General features: G+C 49.6%; 1 long non-coding RNA gene across 1 annotated transcript in view; it reads left to right on the top strand.

The window, feature by feature from the left end:
- Positions 1–17,172, top strand: part of LOC119378853 (uncharacterized) — a 52,760-nt gene extending 35,588 nt beyond the window's left edge. The window contains exons 2-3 of the long non-coding RNA XR_005181069.2: positions 9,108–9,153; positions 16,436–17,172. This is a non-coding gene — a long non-coding RNA (uncharacterized LOC119378853). The remainder of the gene's footprint in view (positions 1–9,107; positions 9,154–16,435) is intronic.
- The last annotated feature ends 287 nt before the right edge of the window (positions 17,173–17,459 follow it).

Raw genomic sequence — 17,459 nt, 5'->3', positions numbered from 1 at the left:
TTCCATTACGAGCGCCACGTTGCAGCTCATATTGAGCGTAAATGTGCATCGTGCAACTTCACTTAGTGTCGATATTATTTCTAACCGACTCCTGACTTTTACTTTCCGTTTTTCTTTTGTCCTTAAATCTTCCTCGAGATTCGCAAAGCTGACAGCGTTCAAAACTTGCGAAAGATGTATTCAGGTGGCCCCGTTGCGAAAGGCTGCGCAGAGACGGAAATGTTCAAAGGAAACGAGTGAGTGTATACATAGCGTTTCGCGGATTCTAGCGTCGTCTTCATCTGTAGTGATGTAACACTATGCTTCTACACCGTCACAATGTGATACAACGCTTACAGTGCTCACTTTCAATCGGTTCTCGCGAGTAAGCGTTTTATAGGCCGTGCCATGGTTCGTAATTAAATGCTTAAGAAATTACATGGATGTGTGCGGTCAAGTGAAACGCGGTCGTTTTCAGCATGGCTTCCAGCGAAGCACTCATTGGCACTGTTGCTCTCACAGGGATTGTTTTTGGTTTTTTAACGCAATATCGCTAAAGAGCCCTTGTCGCAGAAATCCCGTTGTCGACGTCGTTGGTTTTTAGCAAAAAACCGGCGTTGTCATTGAGCGAAAAATTGCGGTGGATGCGAATAATATAAAAATCAGGGGTTCGAGCCGGAGGGAGGGAGTATCGTAATCGTCGTCTTTTTTTTTTTTTTTTTAAGCGGCGAAGCTGTTTAAGCTGGCCGTTATTTATGCGGCCTACCAGAAAACTGTCATCATCAAGAACGGGAATCTGTCACATAAATTGGGCAAATCCCACTACTCACCACTGGCTCACTAAGAGAGAGAGAAAGCTGCAGAAAGATAGAGAGAAAGGAAACTAGACATAAATAACGGGAATAAATACATGAAAAGATGGAAAGATATAGCAAGAGAGAGCGAGAAAGAGAAAGAAAGAGATGAGAAGCAAAGAAGGCCACCCAGCTGCACCTTTCCTTCAGGCTTGGCACGACTAGTGCGAAGCTGCCATATTTTATTGCGGCTTTATTGTGTGTGGCTTTCATGTGTAAACCGGCTCACTTGGCGCGCCGAAGTCTGCATTCTGTCAATATTGAGCTGGCAGGCTTTTTGTAATTGTTAGGTTATTGTAGTTCTTCTTTGCGTTCTGAAAATGCGGGCTAACTCTATAGACCGCACATACGTACGCTGCACGCTGCCTGACGACGCCCATTCACACCACGTGATTCACGCGGTCTTGATGTCTGTGAGCAGTACGTCATTAGTACACAAAGCATGCTTGTTTTCCCCGACTGAACGTTCGCTTTTCTTTTTCGGCGTTTACGGAAGAAAGTGCTCCTTGACCTGGAACCTGTTGAAAGGCACAAAAACAAGTCTTTCGCCCTGTAGGATGACTACCGCTCGCTCGGCTGCAGCGGGTGCGCCATGGTCTTCCAGGAGGAGGCGAACATATACCTGTACTGAGTGAAGACAATTCTTGGCACGTGCATGTGTTTGGCAGGGACAGTCGATAAGATACAACATGCACTCGAAAAGAAACATCGTGCTTGGGAGGACTACCTACTGCCCCGCCGATGCACTGCCAGGAGACCGGCGCCCGCCTCTGCATTCACTCGCGAAGTGCGACGAGTGTTGGCAGAAAGGGGTGTTTGTTACCACCCAGGGACAATGCCTCTCGCTTTCTGCTCCGGACCACTTTGTAAGCTTGACAACCACGCATTTAATTTACGTATTTCGGCACTTCTCGGTTCACGTGCCGTTGGTCTATAGATAAGGGTTAAAGGCAGTCTTCATTTGTAAGCGAAAGTCGAGCGCATTGTCCTAATCTTCTCTCATCTTTTGTCACCCCCAAGTGAGCAAGCACGCGTTTGGAGAGGCGGTCGTGAGGTTCTTTGCGGGGTTATTTCGCTTGCACGTAACAGCGACAACGATGGTTGTGGTGGCAGTGATAATTATCATGATTTCAGTCGCGAAGAAGTTTCGCCGAAGCGACGGACCCATGCGCTGTTTATATTGAGCAGAAGAAACATTCTTAACTGCGTGTTACGTCGCAGTAAATACGCAATCGCGGCAACTCTTTCCTAAGAAATTTTCGTCGAGCTGTCGGTCGCACGTGGAATGATAAGTCCCTTGTAAAGGAGCCTGACAAGGACTTGGATTTTGTATTTGAGAATATTTTGCCCTTACCTGATAAATGTCGTTTCACATCTTCAAGCAACTACGCAACTGCTTGCGTCGATGAACTACAGTCCTGCATATGAATATATTGAACTTTCTCGGTGCTGGGATGACCAAACGCCTTACAGCCGCACAGTGATGTACAGACGGGTCCACTGTTTAAGGGAACACTTGCGTTTCGGGTATGTCCGGATTTCGCTCTCCTACAAAAGCATAATGGCCTAGATTTGCATAGCACTACTGGTGGTTATGAAAAACTAGTAACATCCACGAACAATCTTTCCGCAACAAAATGAAAGTTGCTCATTCGAGTATTCCCTTTAACAGTGGACCGTACTGTACTTTGTTTTTGACATCATAAAACATCGCAGCTCTCGTCGAGGCAAGCAAACGAATTGTAAAGGTGAGGCGACGCAAAACCTTTCGTTACCTTTCTGCTTATTGCGTGCAGTATATCATACGGCTCGCGCTCACTGCGTTCGGCGCACCTTCAGGCGCGTGCGCTGCCGGTGAACTTGGCGCCGCCGAAGCAGCGCACAACGTGCGAATGAAGGCCGGCAGAGCTTTGCAGCTGTGAGGCAAATAACAGCTCGCTGTACAAAGTCCGCTCCTTGTATCTGCGCGCGATAGTGCAATCCACAACGCGGAACCGGTAACCTTCTCCGCTGTCGGTGGTGGTGCGTTGTCCAGAAGAGAGACGTTCCCTTGCGTAACCACTTTTTGGAAACGTTCTTTTTTTTTCTGCTCTTTTTCTTCTGCCTTTCCTTGTGTTTGCACCGCTCGTCTATCGGCAAAATCATTTATGTACTGATCGGAACGCAACCACGTGAAGTGTGTATGACGCCCGCGCTTTGGGGCGATAAGAAGGCGCCCATCCATGGCCTCGTGTTGCCCAGCAGCAGTTATTCATAAAAATGTAGGAATATAATAAATACCTGGGGCTTTACGTGCCAGAACCACGATATGATTATGAGGCACGCCGTAGTGGAGGGCTCTGGAAATTTCGACCACCTGTGGTTGTTTAAAGTGCACCTAAATCCAAGTACACGGGCTTCTAGCATTTCACCTCCGAAAATATAGGGAGAATAATATTTAATGAGAGGAGGCGCTACGGGGAGAATGTCATGGTGGAGGGCTCCGAATGAACTTTGACCGCTTGAGGTTCTTCAACCTGTACTCAAGACTCGGCATGCTCAAGAGCTTTTGCATTCTGACCCCATTGGAATGCGGCTGCCGTGGCCGGATATCAAACCGGCCACCTCTTGCAGCTTTGCACTTAGCACTTAGTCACCGAGACAGTTGAAAACAACAACCTTAGTCCACAATATATGTTTACTTGTACGGTGATACGGGAAGGGGTGCTTTATTACACTAATAGTGTTCTAGTATTAACACTGAACCCCCCCCCCTTCTTTAACACGTGCATTTACGTGTGCGTGGCACATTGTGCAGCCGCTCCACTCAGGTAATGAGTGACAGACCTCGGTATCGTTTTCGAGCCGCTCGTTATTGTCGATGGTCAGCGCTGTGTACTACTGATTGTATACATCGGGATGCCAGAGAGATAATCGCGCCAAGGCTACCGTGTGTGCCTCCTGTCTTTCCTTGTAGCCATGCTAGAAGTTTATAACTCTTGCGCTTTGCGAACAGCGAGAGAAAGGATGCATAGACAGGTAGGAACTGTTAACCAGAGGTATGCGATAGTTCTCGTTGGCTAAGCAGCGGGGTTTAAGGGAATATATAGAGGCAGCACAGATGAAGTATAGTTTGCTTGCACACTCTATAGCAGGCAGCGTTCTTGAAGCGAAGTTACGTACACGCCCGTGGACCTTAGGAATTTGAGCAGCGCAAACCTACGAAATGACATTTAAAGAACAAGTCAACTTTCTGTTCTGATAGTCGCATAGGAACGATATTGGTTCCTGTGCGCTCCTTTTAGCCCATAGTATTGATATGACGTCAAAACGATTGAAAACGGTGCGACGGCTACTTGCAATCAATTAGTATGAGTTCAGCTCCTTTTTACACTAGTTTCACATCTCTGCTGTGTACTGATACCTTTCCCAAGACATAGGCTATTTAGTCGGTTGTCGGCTGTGTTTAAATGCATATTTAGGGGTTCTTTTTTGTTTGTATTCCTAGTAGCGATGAACCGGTGGCACAGGTGGGGTATTTTCGAGTAGCCCAGTCCAAGGGACCCGCGGGCTTCCGGTGCAGAGAAGGCGAGCCCCGAGGCAAACAGCAATTCGGGTCCAGCGCCGAGCGCATGCTTATCCATGGCTTGCGCTGCGAGCCTATCTTGCGCACATCCCTCTCGCCTCGCGATGGCTGGCGTCGCGGGAAAGTAGATCGTCCTTATCGCCACATTCCTTTGCATTCCAATCTGGGCTTGAAGAATGAGGTGGGCTTTGCAGGAAAGAGAATGTAACAGAAAACAAGAAGAGAGGGAAAACCTGGCTCTCGCAGTCGAGATCTGCGAATTCCGGCGAACAATGAGAGGAGCGCGGCGGCATCAGGAATTGCGTTTGTGTACGACCGTCTTGGCTGTGATTGCTCTCGGCCCGGCCACGGTCTCTCAGTGACAACATTCCGGAAGAAACAGCCGAATGAAGAAGGAAGAGGTGCTATAAGGAAGGGCAAGGGACGGGTTATAAATAGTGCGCTAAGCTGGCCGGCGCGCGATTGTTTGCGGACAGGGGTGGGCAGATGCAATTACGGCCGCTAAGAACAGAATTAGTCGCGCCGATCGATCCTTCGGCCCTAAATTGGATCTACTCTGCTGACGGCTTCCGCAGCGTGTGATGGAAGAGTCAACCGTTCTTCTCCCCGCGGGAGCCGCGAACGGATTGCGTGCTGGCTTCGCCTCCCTTGGCGCGGTCACGTTGTGCAACGGCTGCGCTCTGTGGGAAAGCTCTTTTGCGCCTGATTACGGCGATGGTTCCCGAGCCCCTCTTGCTGTTACTGAGCCTGCGCGCTTCCTCCCAGACGCATGCCGTCGGCAACTTTTTGCTCTGGATATGTCGGAATCCACGTCAGATCGCTCGGTACGGTAACAACGAGGTGGAAATCGCAGCAACAGGCCCGGGGTGTCGCGAGCTCAGTCGCGAAACTTCTGGGCAAGGAATTTCGCAATAAAGTCGGATTCCGAATTGAATTCCGGCGCAATGCGTGCCAAAACCACAATCTGATTGCGAGGCGCGCCACAGTCGGAACTCTGGGCTAATACTGACTAACCAGGCCTCTTTAACGCACACCGCATGCGCGGTAAACGAGCGTTTCTTGTATACTGTCGGCCCATTGGAAGGGGCTGGTATCGAACCCGTGGCCTTGTGCTCAGTACGGCAGTGCCACAGCCACTGAGCTATCTACCGCGACGGGTGAATGAGCGGCTGCTCAAAAGGAAAGTACAGAAGAGCTGCTTGTTGCACCTATTTCTACACGGAGGTATCGCATTACCTGCTTTCACGTGTCCATAATATATTGATGAACTGCACTGCGTTCGTGGCACGGGAACTTTTGCTAAAGAGTTTATGTCGAACAAGAATCCCCGTTAATCCTCGCGAAAGTGTGATTTTGCACAGTGCTTACAGACAAAGCAAAGTCTCCTTGTCGACAACATTATCTCAAGTAAAGGCAAGATTTTCGCTGGTTGATAGCTGTTCATAAGCGCGCGAATGGTCCCACCTGCCTACCAGGCTCTTATTTTTGTTATCATATGTGTCAAGGAAGCGCAGCGTACAGTGACGATAAACGAGTACGTTTTCAAGAAAACATTAGGGGCACATGACCGGACGCGTCGATAAGAGAATGCATGTACGGTGCTTCTTTGTTTTTCACACGCAAGTCGCGTGCAATAGGCTAAACGTTTCAGAGACAGTGTCCGTCTTTTCAAAGCTTGAAATCGCGGGTGTCATCAAAACCAGACCGCGCCGGTCGTTGCCAGGTTTTCCGCGTGCGTGTGTCTCTTTTTATGGGTGCTTTTCATCAACTACGACTCGCACTACATTACGTTGGAGTGATTGATGTGCTTGGGGCCCTTCCTTGACTTTGTGTTGCGTTTTCGCTTTTGAAAGCGATGTTATATTTGGAAGTGTACAAAAGCCAGGGACATGATGTTGTCGTTATTTATGTGAGCTTTCTGATTTAAAACAAATTGCCGCACTTCGTACTGTGCGTCATGGTTTATAAACTTTACATATCTCGCTCCTGGAACACTTTAGGCTATAAGGTTGTTAGCACGCACAGACGTTTATAACTGTTCGCGGTGTTGTTCAAAAGATGGCTGGCGTTCCTTGATCCCTCTCAGCCAATTTTGTTTAACTGCTTTTTTGTTCCCTTCGATGGGCAAAATGCAAATGGGTCGTGTGCTTAGGTTTAGGGGCACGTTAGACAACACCAAAGTTAATCCGCATTCTGCCAGTCCGGTGGGCCTCATAGTCAGATAGTGGTTTATCACGTAAAAGCGCCTGATTTATTATATTAAATGCAAATGGCAGTTGTCTTTTTTTCTTTCACTAGCACGATGGATTCCGGATGGATGGGCGTTCCGTCTAGCGTTGCGACGTCACCCACGCGCGCACACGCACACAGGCGCACGAGGGACGTCAGCGCAGCGCAGATGTGCACCGGATAAACATAAATGTTAACAAGGTTCCAACAACGGGATTTGAACTCTGGGCCTCTTCAGACAGAACATACCTTTTCCGACAGAACAGAGCGCATTAAAAATGTCCCGCCTACCCGCTCCACGGTGGTCTAGTGGTTCTGGTGCTCGACTGCTGACCCGAAGGTCGCTGAATTGAATCCCGGCCGCGGCGGCCTCATTTCGATGGAGGCGAATTGCTTGTGGCTCGTGTACTTAGATTTAGATGCAAGTTAAAGAACACCAGATGGTCCAAATTTCTTGAGCCCTTCATTACGGCGTCCCTCATAATCATTCATAATTCGTACGGCGTAGCGCACCACGACAGGGACAGAGAAGAGGGACGCACAGACACAGCGCTAACTTGCAACTAATGGTTTTATTTGCGATCACACATGCCTTATTAGCGCTGTGTCTGTGCGTCCCTCTTCTCTGTCCCTGTCGTGGTGCGCTACGCCGTACGAATCATGAATCCTAACCAACTAGCCCGGCAACGTGCCTTAGCAAATCTCATAATCATATCGTGGTTTTGGGGCGTAAAACCCGAACATTTATTAAGAATGACCCGCTGAGCGTCTTACGAAAGCGCGTGCAGACGCTCGACGCGCTTCCAAAACGCTGCTGGTTTCCTCAAAAAACTTACTTCGTGCAAGCCAGCGCGATGGGACGTTGGGCGCGTTTCTACAACACTGACGAGTTGTTGTGCTTGTGCTACTCCCATTGACAATTTCTGCTGTATACTTTGTTCGGCCCGTCTTTATCTTTTTCCGCGACTTACGATGACGCCACGAGGCAAGCGTCGTCGCCCCCGCGACCGTCGCTCTCGACTTCTCCAACGATGCGGCATAGCCAACTAAGGGAGGAGTGGAGCGCTGTACGCCTGCGGCTTTTGAGTGTAATTACTGGACACACTTATGTATACTTGTGGTGCATTGGTAATCGTCGATTCGCACGCAAAGCTTTCTAAGCGAATGCGCCTTTCCAAAGCGAAAACACAACGGTCATAGGGCTGCATTCGTATTTCAATCACGCCTCGTTTTTCACCTTGGCCGCGCAGCGCCCTTCTTCCGTGTATGCGCTTCAAAGAGCACGGACGAGAGATGAGGTCTGGACAAATATTCTGCCTCCATCAGCGGTTCTGGCAACGTGTGAATAGCATTACGTCAACCTTTGGTTCTTTTCTTTGCCCCTTTCCCCCTCTGGTTCTTTTTCTTTTTAATGCAAACAAATTTTGCTGGCTCATGTCAGGGGGAATTATGTTTCGCGCCATTCAATCTCGCATTTGCACTTCATGCGGCGTATGCCATAGCGCCTCGTGTTTAGTTTAGCAAACTTATGGGGAGAGTGGTTTCGCGACACACCTTTCGCTGCTTGCTTTTTTGGCGATGATTTCCTTTTTTTTTTTTTTTTGGCTCTATAAAAACACCTGCGCATACATTGACCAAAAAAGTGAACACAAATGTGAGGCCGAGTACTTTTTGCGAAACAAGTTGAATTTCTTATTAATGTTAAGAAGTGTTTTCTTTTTTTTGTGCATTTTTGTTAAGAGACGCTGCACCAGCATCTCTGAATGAATGCGACAACGCGCGGCTCGTCGGGTTCTCTCGGCGAAATGGTTAATGCGTTTTTTTTTCTGTTTTTGCTTTCTTGTTACGCTTTTGAGCTAGCATTTTATTAAATTTGTTCCGCCTCCCCCTAAGCGGCTGCAGCAGCCAGAAGTTAATTTTCGCTCTCCTGTGTGTGTTTCTTTTTCCTTTCTTATTATGTTTTTTTTTTTGCCATTATATTTACTACAAGGAGACGCTTCGCGGGGAATGTGTTTTCAAGCGAGCCAGCAGCGTACGGAGGCGGTCACCAAGATTGGTTTGGCTGAGGAAAACAAAGAACAAAAAGAGCGTGGCAGCACTTGACCGTACAGCACTCTCTGGCGCGCAAATGACGCCGCGAGCGTTCGGTGAACGCGGCTGATTATACGCGTTCCTTACTCGTATTGAACGTGACGCAATATTGGCAAGGCGAAAATGGAACAGGCGAGCTGTGTTGTGAGGCTATTCGAGCAATTCATCACCGGCAAGGAAGCCAGGAGCCAACGTTTACGGATCCGGACCACGCTCTTGGCATTCACGGCGCGTCGCGCCAACTCCCATGCGATTTCCATTCCCACAGCGTTTCTTTTTCTCCGCGTATTCGTACGTATCGTTCGCCTGTTGTGAAAGAAACTGTTCCGTGTTTATTCACTGCTGCGTGATTGCAATGTTGTTGATCTTTTTCGTTCTTTCTTTTCCAGGTTCGTGGTACCGATCACTTTAACGCTGCTCGTCAGTCTTGTAATGGTAAGCGTATCCCATATGTTGGCCGCTCCCTGCGCCGTTTCCTTTTTTCTTGTGTCCCTTCACTTTAATTTTCTCGCTTTATTTTTTTGTCTTCTTCTTCGGCCTTATCGGCGAGTGCTAATCAGCATCCAGCACCGCGACCGAGGAAAGGCTGTGTGGCATTCCGCCATAAAACTAAGCAGGCCGCTCGTGGTCTGCAATTAATTTCATGTCCTACGCAATCTCTGCAATACATGCGCGAAGCAAAAAAAAAAAAGAAAACAAAATTGCGCTTACATTACGGTACATGGCGCTTGCAACTCGAAATGCGAGCGTTCGGTCAGTTCGCTGCGTGACGTGTGCTAAAGAGAAAATATTCATGTCCAATTAGCGGGAATCGGGGAGTGCAAGCATGTTGAACCCGGAAGGTTCTATATACGCAGTACACTGTGGATTGAGCGGCCACTTTTCACAAGCTGCTCGCTTCACATGCAGTGCTCCTGGCGGTGGTATAGTATATACGTAATGGCTCTGTCATTGAGATGATGGAATACGAGCCCGCTTGCGCCGCTTAACGCTTAGGCGACGCACGCGTGTGCAGCGCTCCTGGTGGCCAGTGTACCGATCTGAGATTGCACTTAAAGCTTACATGTCGATGAGGAGGCGCTCTGTGCTCATGTGCACCATCGTTTACGTAAGGCTGGCTGTATAGATTCTGAGGCGTCTGAGTGTATATTTGCACTTAAAGCTCTCGTCTGCAAACGCCACTGCATTGCATGGGCTGCTCAGTAGGCCTCTTTGGGCTCAACGCTGCAACCAGCTTGCGCTCAACCGGAGCACATTCGTTTTCTGCGTTAGCACGCGCGTACATATACGCAATACCTTAGAGTGTTTGAGTGTGCAGAGGGGCGATGTACAACAATATACGACTCGGTTTTTATACCGCAGTAAATCGACTGCGTCGCGTACAGTCGCGAAATGTATTCGTGGCGCTCATCTCCCGAGTTGATGAGGCGCAGATGCCGCCAGCTCAGCAACTCGACGCCACCACAGCTTTAGGTCAACGACACTCCTGAAAAAGAGAAGCACGTTTCGTCCTAATTCATTGCGTTCGTTCGGTATTTGTTTTTTTGTTGTTGTTTTTTCTTTTTTTTGCTCGTATTCACTCACCACCCAGAACGGCATTCTGGGTTGCGTTTTCGGGTTCCGTAACAGCTTAATTTACTTTTCCTGGCGCCACTGCTGCCCACCGATGGACCGCCCGCCCACGGCTTACGTGCCGAAATCTTCAAAAGCCTCCGCAGCCAGGTCGACCGTGGCCGTCTGGTCGCGCGGTGGGCAGGGCCACATCACTTCGGTGGGACAGGAAGAAGCGGTAATTGGTCCTAGTAAAGGGGGCACAGGGCTCGGCTCTGCATACGTTAGAGTGCGGCGCTTTAACGGCGTCGTGGGCCTCCCGCGGTGAGCGTCGGCGTTGCCAGAAAACCCGGAAAGGAGCCGGGGATTTCCCTGGCCGCTGTCAAGAGATTTTGGTCTGCCCGCATGCCTGGCCTTTTTCCGTGTATGCTGTGCCTTGAGTGCCGACCTTTTATGCGAGCTGCTTTAGATTGCGGAGACTGACGCCAGACGATGCCCAAGAAAATGCAGGAAAAGCGATTGACATACCGCGCAGATTTCATTGGGGAGTCACTGCACACGCACTTAGCATCACCGAAGCCGCGAGCACAGCTACCAGCGAGATGTCATTTAAATGGTAATTTACGAAGTGAAATCCAAAGGTTTACGTCGTTTTTAGATGCGAAGCAGCTTTTGCTCGGGGCTGTGTCCGGCGGCGGTGGTGGCGTCCGCGCTCCACTGCGCATGCGCCTACTCTCTCTCTCCCACTCTCCTCTTTTACGCAGGTGTTCGGTCGCCTTCTCTCCTCTCCTCCCCCGCGCTCCAGCCGTGGCGCAGCCTCTCCTCCCCCGTGATGCAGCCGCGCCGCAGCCAAATTCTCGCTTCGCTCCCGTTCAGATGAGTTGTAACTTCAACGTCGGCGCCACTCGTTCACACGGCGCTAACGGAAAGCAACGCACAAACACAACGTAATGATAACACAAACACTAAATACAAACCTCACACACTAAAGGAAACGCCGAATGAACGTAACGGAAACTTGGTGTGCGCCCCAATGCTGCTTCGCATCCCCTCATGGTTCTCTTGAGTGGGAGATGGTGTATTCGTTTTCTGACGGGTAAGAGGCATGTTGTAGATGAAGACATAAGCGCGCACCGTGAGACTTAATGAGGCGTCACAGCTGCCCTGCAGGAGCCCGCTAATAAAACCGATAGGACCATGTAAAAGACGCAGCCTGTTGTAAGTGCACGCTTCCGTTCATGAGGAGCAGCCCATGCATTTTTGGGAGTGTCCCGTCACGCGTTTGTCGCGGTCTGAAAGTGTAGCTTTCGTCACACACATGTGTGACATTAGTTTCTTTTTCATGTTTTATGTTATCTTTCGCTGCAGTTTTAAGGTACCCGTGCATCGTACATTGTTGATATCGCTCCATCCTTTGCGGCTGCAGTTCAAGATTACACTTTGCTTGGAGCCCGGTGTGTGCGGTTTATCAAGCATTTACACGTAAAGGGCATTCCCTACGTACGTACTACATCAGCCGTAGCAGTTGCTGTCAAGAGACATAGTCGCTCTTTATCTCGTTCCGGGGAGAGGACGCCGATAAGTTTCAGGCCGTTGTAGGCCTTGAATTCCCACTGATATTAAGAGGAACGCAAAAGCAATTCTGCAGCATTTCTCATCATCGGAGCCTTTCGGATAACATTTCTCGCCTATTGTTCTAGAGCAATTCTACCACACTACTGTACCTGCACGAGAAACACAGCGGACGCCTTCACATTTACACGGACGGTTCTGTCTCTTCTGAAAGCTCAGCAGGGGCAGTATTTATTCCCGCGAAGTCAATCACCATAAAATTCAAAACAACGCATTTGACATCATCAACGACCGCAGAACTCGCCGCCATCCGTGCAGCACTAGAATTTGTAATTGAAGAACCTTCGCAAGCTTGGTCCATCTTCTCTGACTCCAAGGCAGCTTTTCAATGTCTTATGTCGCCATTTCGTTATGGACCTAATGAGCAGTTAGTCGCTGCTATAAGGCTTCTCCACCACCATGCAGTCGAGAAACAACACAACATAGCGTATCAGTGGATACCGGGTCATTGTGGTATATACGGTAACGACCGTGCGGATGAGGCCGCCCGATCTGCACATGACAGTGACCACTACGCAGATATACCGTTCTCCAGAACCGACGCAGCTACAAGACTTCGTTCGCTGGCACGTGAACTCACACTTGCCCAGTGGAACTCGGCTGAATTCACCAACGCTCGTCTACACAGCTTGGATCCCAATCTCCAGCTCCGTCTTCCGTCAGGAATATCGCGAGCTGAGGAGACGCTTCTGTGCCGCCTGTGGCTTGGCGTGGCCTTCATGAATGCCTACTCCTGTCTGATTGGAATGGCCAACAACTCCACATGCAATTACTGCAGCTGTGAAGAAACGATCTCCCATCTTCTGTGTGAGTGTCCCCGTTTCAGTGCGCCAAGACAAGAACTTTCCAATGCGCTAGATAAACTTGATAATCGCCCTTGGTCGGAACAAAGGGTTTTGGGACCCTGGCCGAGTCCATCGTCAGCACAGAAGGCTTTAAAAGCATTATTGCGCTTCTTGCGGACAACTGGTCTTAGAGACAGACTCTAAGAAGTGACATATTCTCGTTTCCTTTTTTTTTTTCCCATCTCTTTTTTCTTTTTCCTTTTCTGGCTCTCCTTTTTTCTAACATCTCTCTTCTATCATCTTTTATCCCCCTTACCCCTTCCCCCAGCACAGGGTAGCCAGCCGGTCTAAGAACTGGCTAACCTCCCTGTCTTTCCGCTTGTTTCTTCCTTCCTTCCTTGTTCATGCTTTATATTTCTCCTCTAAATCACGCATAGCGGGAAACCTTGCGCTCAGCCGTAAAGTTTTCAAGTTACGTGGCTAGTAGCGTACAATTTCTTCAACCTTACGCAGTGTACGTACTTACACCCAATTATATGAAAGAAACATGAAATATTCATCAAGAGAAACCGCGCCTGGTACTCTACGTTGTGAACAAAACTCCCCAGGATCACCTAAAAAAAACTATGACAGTGGTTATGTCATAACCGTCGAGCGGTGTCGCGACTGTTGTCGTGGTTTGGTAAGTTGATGTGCGAGAGTGCAAACTTATTTGAATCGCGCAGCCTATAGGGTTACACTGAGTCACGTGACTTGGAACTGGTGTGCCATTGGCACAACGTTCGGGATACTTAACGTCTTTCCGGTCGCGACCAATGGCAGTCGTCCATGATTCCGAGGTTCGCACGCCGGCGCCCGTTGTTCGAACTACCAGTTCTTCAGAGAGTCTGACTGCATTTGCTTTTTACCCACTGGTAACGGAAACAACGTGCGCCTGTTTACCCCTTAATTTTCAAACAGTTCAACTCACATGAAAGCAGATATAAATAAAATGTCTTCTACTGCATCCTCGTGTACTAAAATCTTGGTTACATTTTATTTGAGTGGCAAGGAAACGAGATTATTTTCGTGTAAAAGGCCGCTTTTTTCAGTCAAAGATGGTGCGCTCTGCGCGCGCTGGATACTGTATCGGTGTAACGGCGTCGTCACGTCCGCTGTTATTACATCGCGAGGGTGATGTGCCTACCGCCGAGATAGCGTCTTCTTTATGATATTGAAGTTTTAGGCACCGTATCTCTCCGCTGGGTGTTCGCGGGCGAATTATGTCCAGTTCTGAAGCACAGCTGGCCACAAGCGTTTGCAGAACGCGAATTCGTGAACAATAAAAAAAAAAAATTCTGCTGTGTTAGGACGTGACGTACGCTTCTCGTTTAACAGATGCGGTGTAGGTCGCAAATGCTGCTATGCATACCAGAAATTCTATATATCGGGGTTGTGGGCTCTGAGAGGCTTTACAGGAATTCAACTATTTCGCAATTACCGCGTCTCGTAAACTTTTACGGCCGCCTACCGCGACAACCGAAGAGCATAGTTTTGCTCCGCTGCTGTTTGGTTGGTAGGTGCTTGGCGCCGCAGCAACGAAGGCTCACTGCATAGCTTTACAGGGAATTTGCATTTCGCGTCCTCTTTTTTACCTACTAGGGTAGCTGTTTGGGCTTGTTGATTTGGCATGGACACAGGTTGAAAGCGCAAAAGACGAAGACAGTGAACAGGCTTGACACACACGAGCGCTGACTTACATCAGTATTTTATTCAGAACCAAGCAACCACATATATAGCTCAAAAGCCGTGACGCATCACGTGTGCGCTGTCGGCACAAAAAGACACGCTGTGTCTCAGTAAAAAAAGACACGCTGTGTCTTTTTTACCGCACTCATTTTCGTTGAAAAGCTTCCCCACCTCGTACGACGGGGCACTGTGCACGAAAAAATCTGGAGAAGCGTGACACGTCGTGCTGTCGCGCGGGCAAGATGGACGGCCGCGAGCGCGTCCGTCGTTGGCCGGAGTTCAAGGCGCGCTCGCGGTCCTCCCGCGAGGTACTCCTCCTGGCACGGCGGCCGCTCTTTGTCAGCGACGAGGAGAGCCGCCCTCGCTGGTCCCTCGTCGTCGTCGCACCGTTGTTTCGACGGAAAGCGCGAAAGTTGAGCCCGCGAGGTATTCCGTCCAGGCAGTAAATCACTTGACGACGACGACGCTCATTGTGGGCAGGTTAAACCCATAGTCGTCGCGGCCCTGTTGTGGCGGGACCCCGCGAGGGAGAGTGCTCCGTAGCCGCTGGCTATTTCCGCGTGCCATCAGCCCTTTTCCCACCGAGTCCTTCGGTGGCGAGCGCGGAAGTGCTTGCCGCTTCACCGGAGAAAAAGTGGCGGAGCTGTTTTTGAAAGCCGCGAAGAATGCCGACCCCGGCCTTCGGACCTTACAGCCGGGGTCGGCCCTGTGCTGGCGGCCCGAAGAAATGTCAAGGTGCTCTGTGCGTCCGCGCAAGGCCTCTGCTGCGCGTAATGCCTGCTGTGCCCTTTCGCCACGTGGAGAAACTTCCAATTAACGACTAGAGCACTTCGCTCGGCTGCTGGTTTAGCCGTTGAAGCCTTTTCTCGGAACGAAAAGCCTTCGAACGCGTTTGGCTTCCTATTGTGCGCGGGGTGCTGCTCCAATGGTGGCCCTTTGTCTGTCTCTCTCGCATGCGCGTGTTTCACTCCGCAGGGCTCTTCAAGCGCTCGTTCGATGGTTGACTCGCTGCGTTCGATAATTGAGCGATTGTGGTTCCCGCTGGCGCATTTACGCGCGCGGATGTTGCAGTCAGGGTCGTGAAAGAATGCTAACAAATCTGTTTGGCGTAGCGCATCTAGCATGCTGATTCAGTGGCAACTGCGCCTATAATGAACCGCTGCAAATAAGCTTCTGAAGGGATGTTGCATGGGTTTTCCGCGCTTTTTGTTTCATACAAAACCACTTACGGCTAAATGAAGGCAGCTTTATTAGTGCCATTCTTGATAGACTGCATGCGGGTCGTGACGTCGCGTTTACATGTTAGGCTAGCCTGAATGCAGCATGGTGCCTAATAATGACACGTTCTCAATACATGTACCGTAGCAGCAAACCCGCGGTTCAGTCTAAAGAGTGTCATATTTTCGATGTCTTCGCATCTCCTAAAGACGGTAAGTAGAGCTGATCAGGTGAGCCTCTCTAATGCAAAAAATAAAGGGGGGGGGGGAGGCGAAGTTGACATTCCTTCGTTGTCGCCATTACTTTTCTGCAGACACAGTTACGGGTTTTCAAATATTGTTCTTGTTAATTACATCCTTATTAGGCTCCACGTGTCAAAACCACGATGTGATTGAGGCACGCTGCATTGGGAGATTGCGGATTCATTTCTGACCACTTGGGTCATCTTTGACGTACACCTAAATCATCTGAGTACACGAGTGTACTTGAATTTCAGCCCATCGAAATACCTCCATGGCCGTCAGTGGCAGCCGCGTCTTCTAGCTTAGCAGCGCGATATCTTACCTGCCAAGTTACCACGGCGGTTAGCTCACGTTTTGCTACGTGCGGTTTCTAAAGGTTTGTCGCTGTGGCCTCCTTAACGCACCGCTTTTTTTTGTTTTGCTTTTTTTTTTTTGCATTGCATGACACGCAGGAGCCATAGGGGAACCGTAGAATAAGTATGCTCTATACTTACACGCCAGTCACGTGAGCTAGTAAATACGCTTCTCTCTCTCTCTCTCTCTCTCCTCCTCCTCTCTTAGGAGCCGCGGTGAAGTTCATTCCGCGTTCACTGTCAACAAACCTTTCGGAACGTGGTTCCGCTAAGTGGGTCAAAAGCAAAGTGCAGAAAGGAAAAAAGAAAGAAGGCAGCTGACTGAGACTACTCTCGGATGATGGCGCTGTTTTCTTTTCGAGGAGCGCCCGCTGAAGGCGACCGCAAGAGGAGCGCCGTCCACTCGGCATTGACGGCTTCACGGTCAGACGCCGGCTGCTTTCGGCGCGGTTTCGCAAGTGGCTTCGTCGCACGCCAAGAGGCTCCCGTCTATATAAGCGAGGAAGGGTGGGGAGAGAATAAACGGCCATCGAGAGAAGCCGCAGCGCATCCCTGGCTTTTATTATTTATTTTTTGTCTCTCTCTCTCTCGCTCACCTTGTGCGAAGTAATTAGATTTATGCACACACACTTCGGGGCAGCCAGCTCGGAACGTTGACATTCGTTTTTTTTTTTTTTTTTTTTTTTTAGTGGTATGCCGCTCGCGCGTCGGGACTCCGAGGGGAGACAAGCGTTTACGGTCATTAGGAATAAACTTTAATCCATCACGTTTACGAATGCGCCTATCTGTCGAATCTGTCAACTATAAGGCCCGAGCGGCATGCGAAGCACAGATCGGCGCGAACGTTCTTCTCGACGCGGTACGCTATTTATGGTCGAATATTTTTCAACCCGCCTGTACTCCGCGCAACTGTAGAGAATATAAATGCCGTTTTGCAAGTTGCCCGACCCTTCGCCTCAAATCACAAGTGTCATCACGAGGATTTGAAGTTGTCGTCTTTACAACCGTGTTTATCTGTCTATCCCCGTTTAATCCGATGTTTACAGACCGAGAAAAGGGTTGCGCCTGTCGCTCCTTCTCTGGTCACCCGTCGTCCGCACTGTCGCAGAGTGCGAAGGCGTCGGTGCACATTTTTGTTGGTGGTAACGAGTTATTTAGTGGGGGAGTTAGATGCCGCAAACGACGTCGACTCCGGCTGGTTGCATCGTCTTGACGGCGCCTGTATGCTCGGC

Source organism: Rhipicephalus sanguineus, chromosome 1 (assembly GCF_013339695.2).
Source record: "Rhipicephalus sanguineus isolate Rsan-2018 chromosome 1, BIME_Rsan_1.4, whole genome shotgun sequence".
In the NCBI taxonomy this organism is placed as follows: Eukaryota; Metazoa; Arthropoda; class Arachnida; order Ixodida; family Ixodidae; genus Rhipicephalus; species Rhipicephalus sanguineus.
Note: the sequence above shows the minus strand (reverse complement) of the source record. Positions and strands in the feature narration are given on the sequence as shown.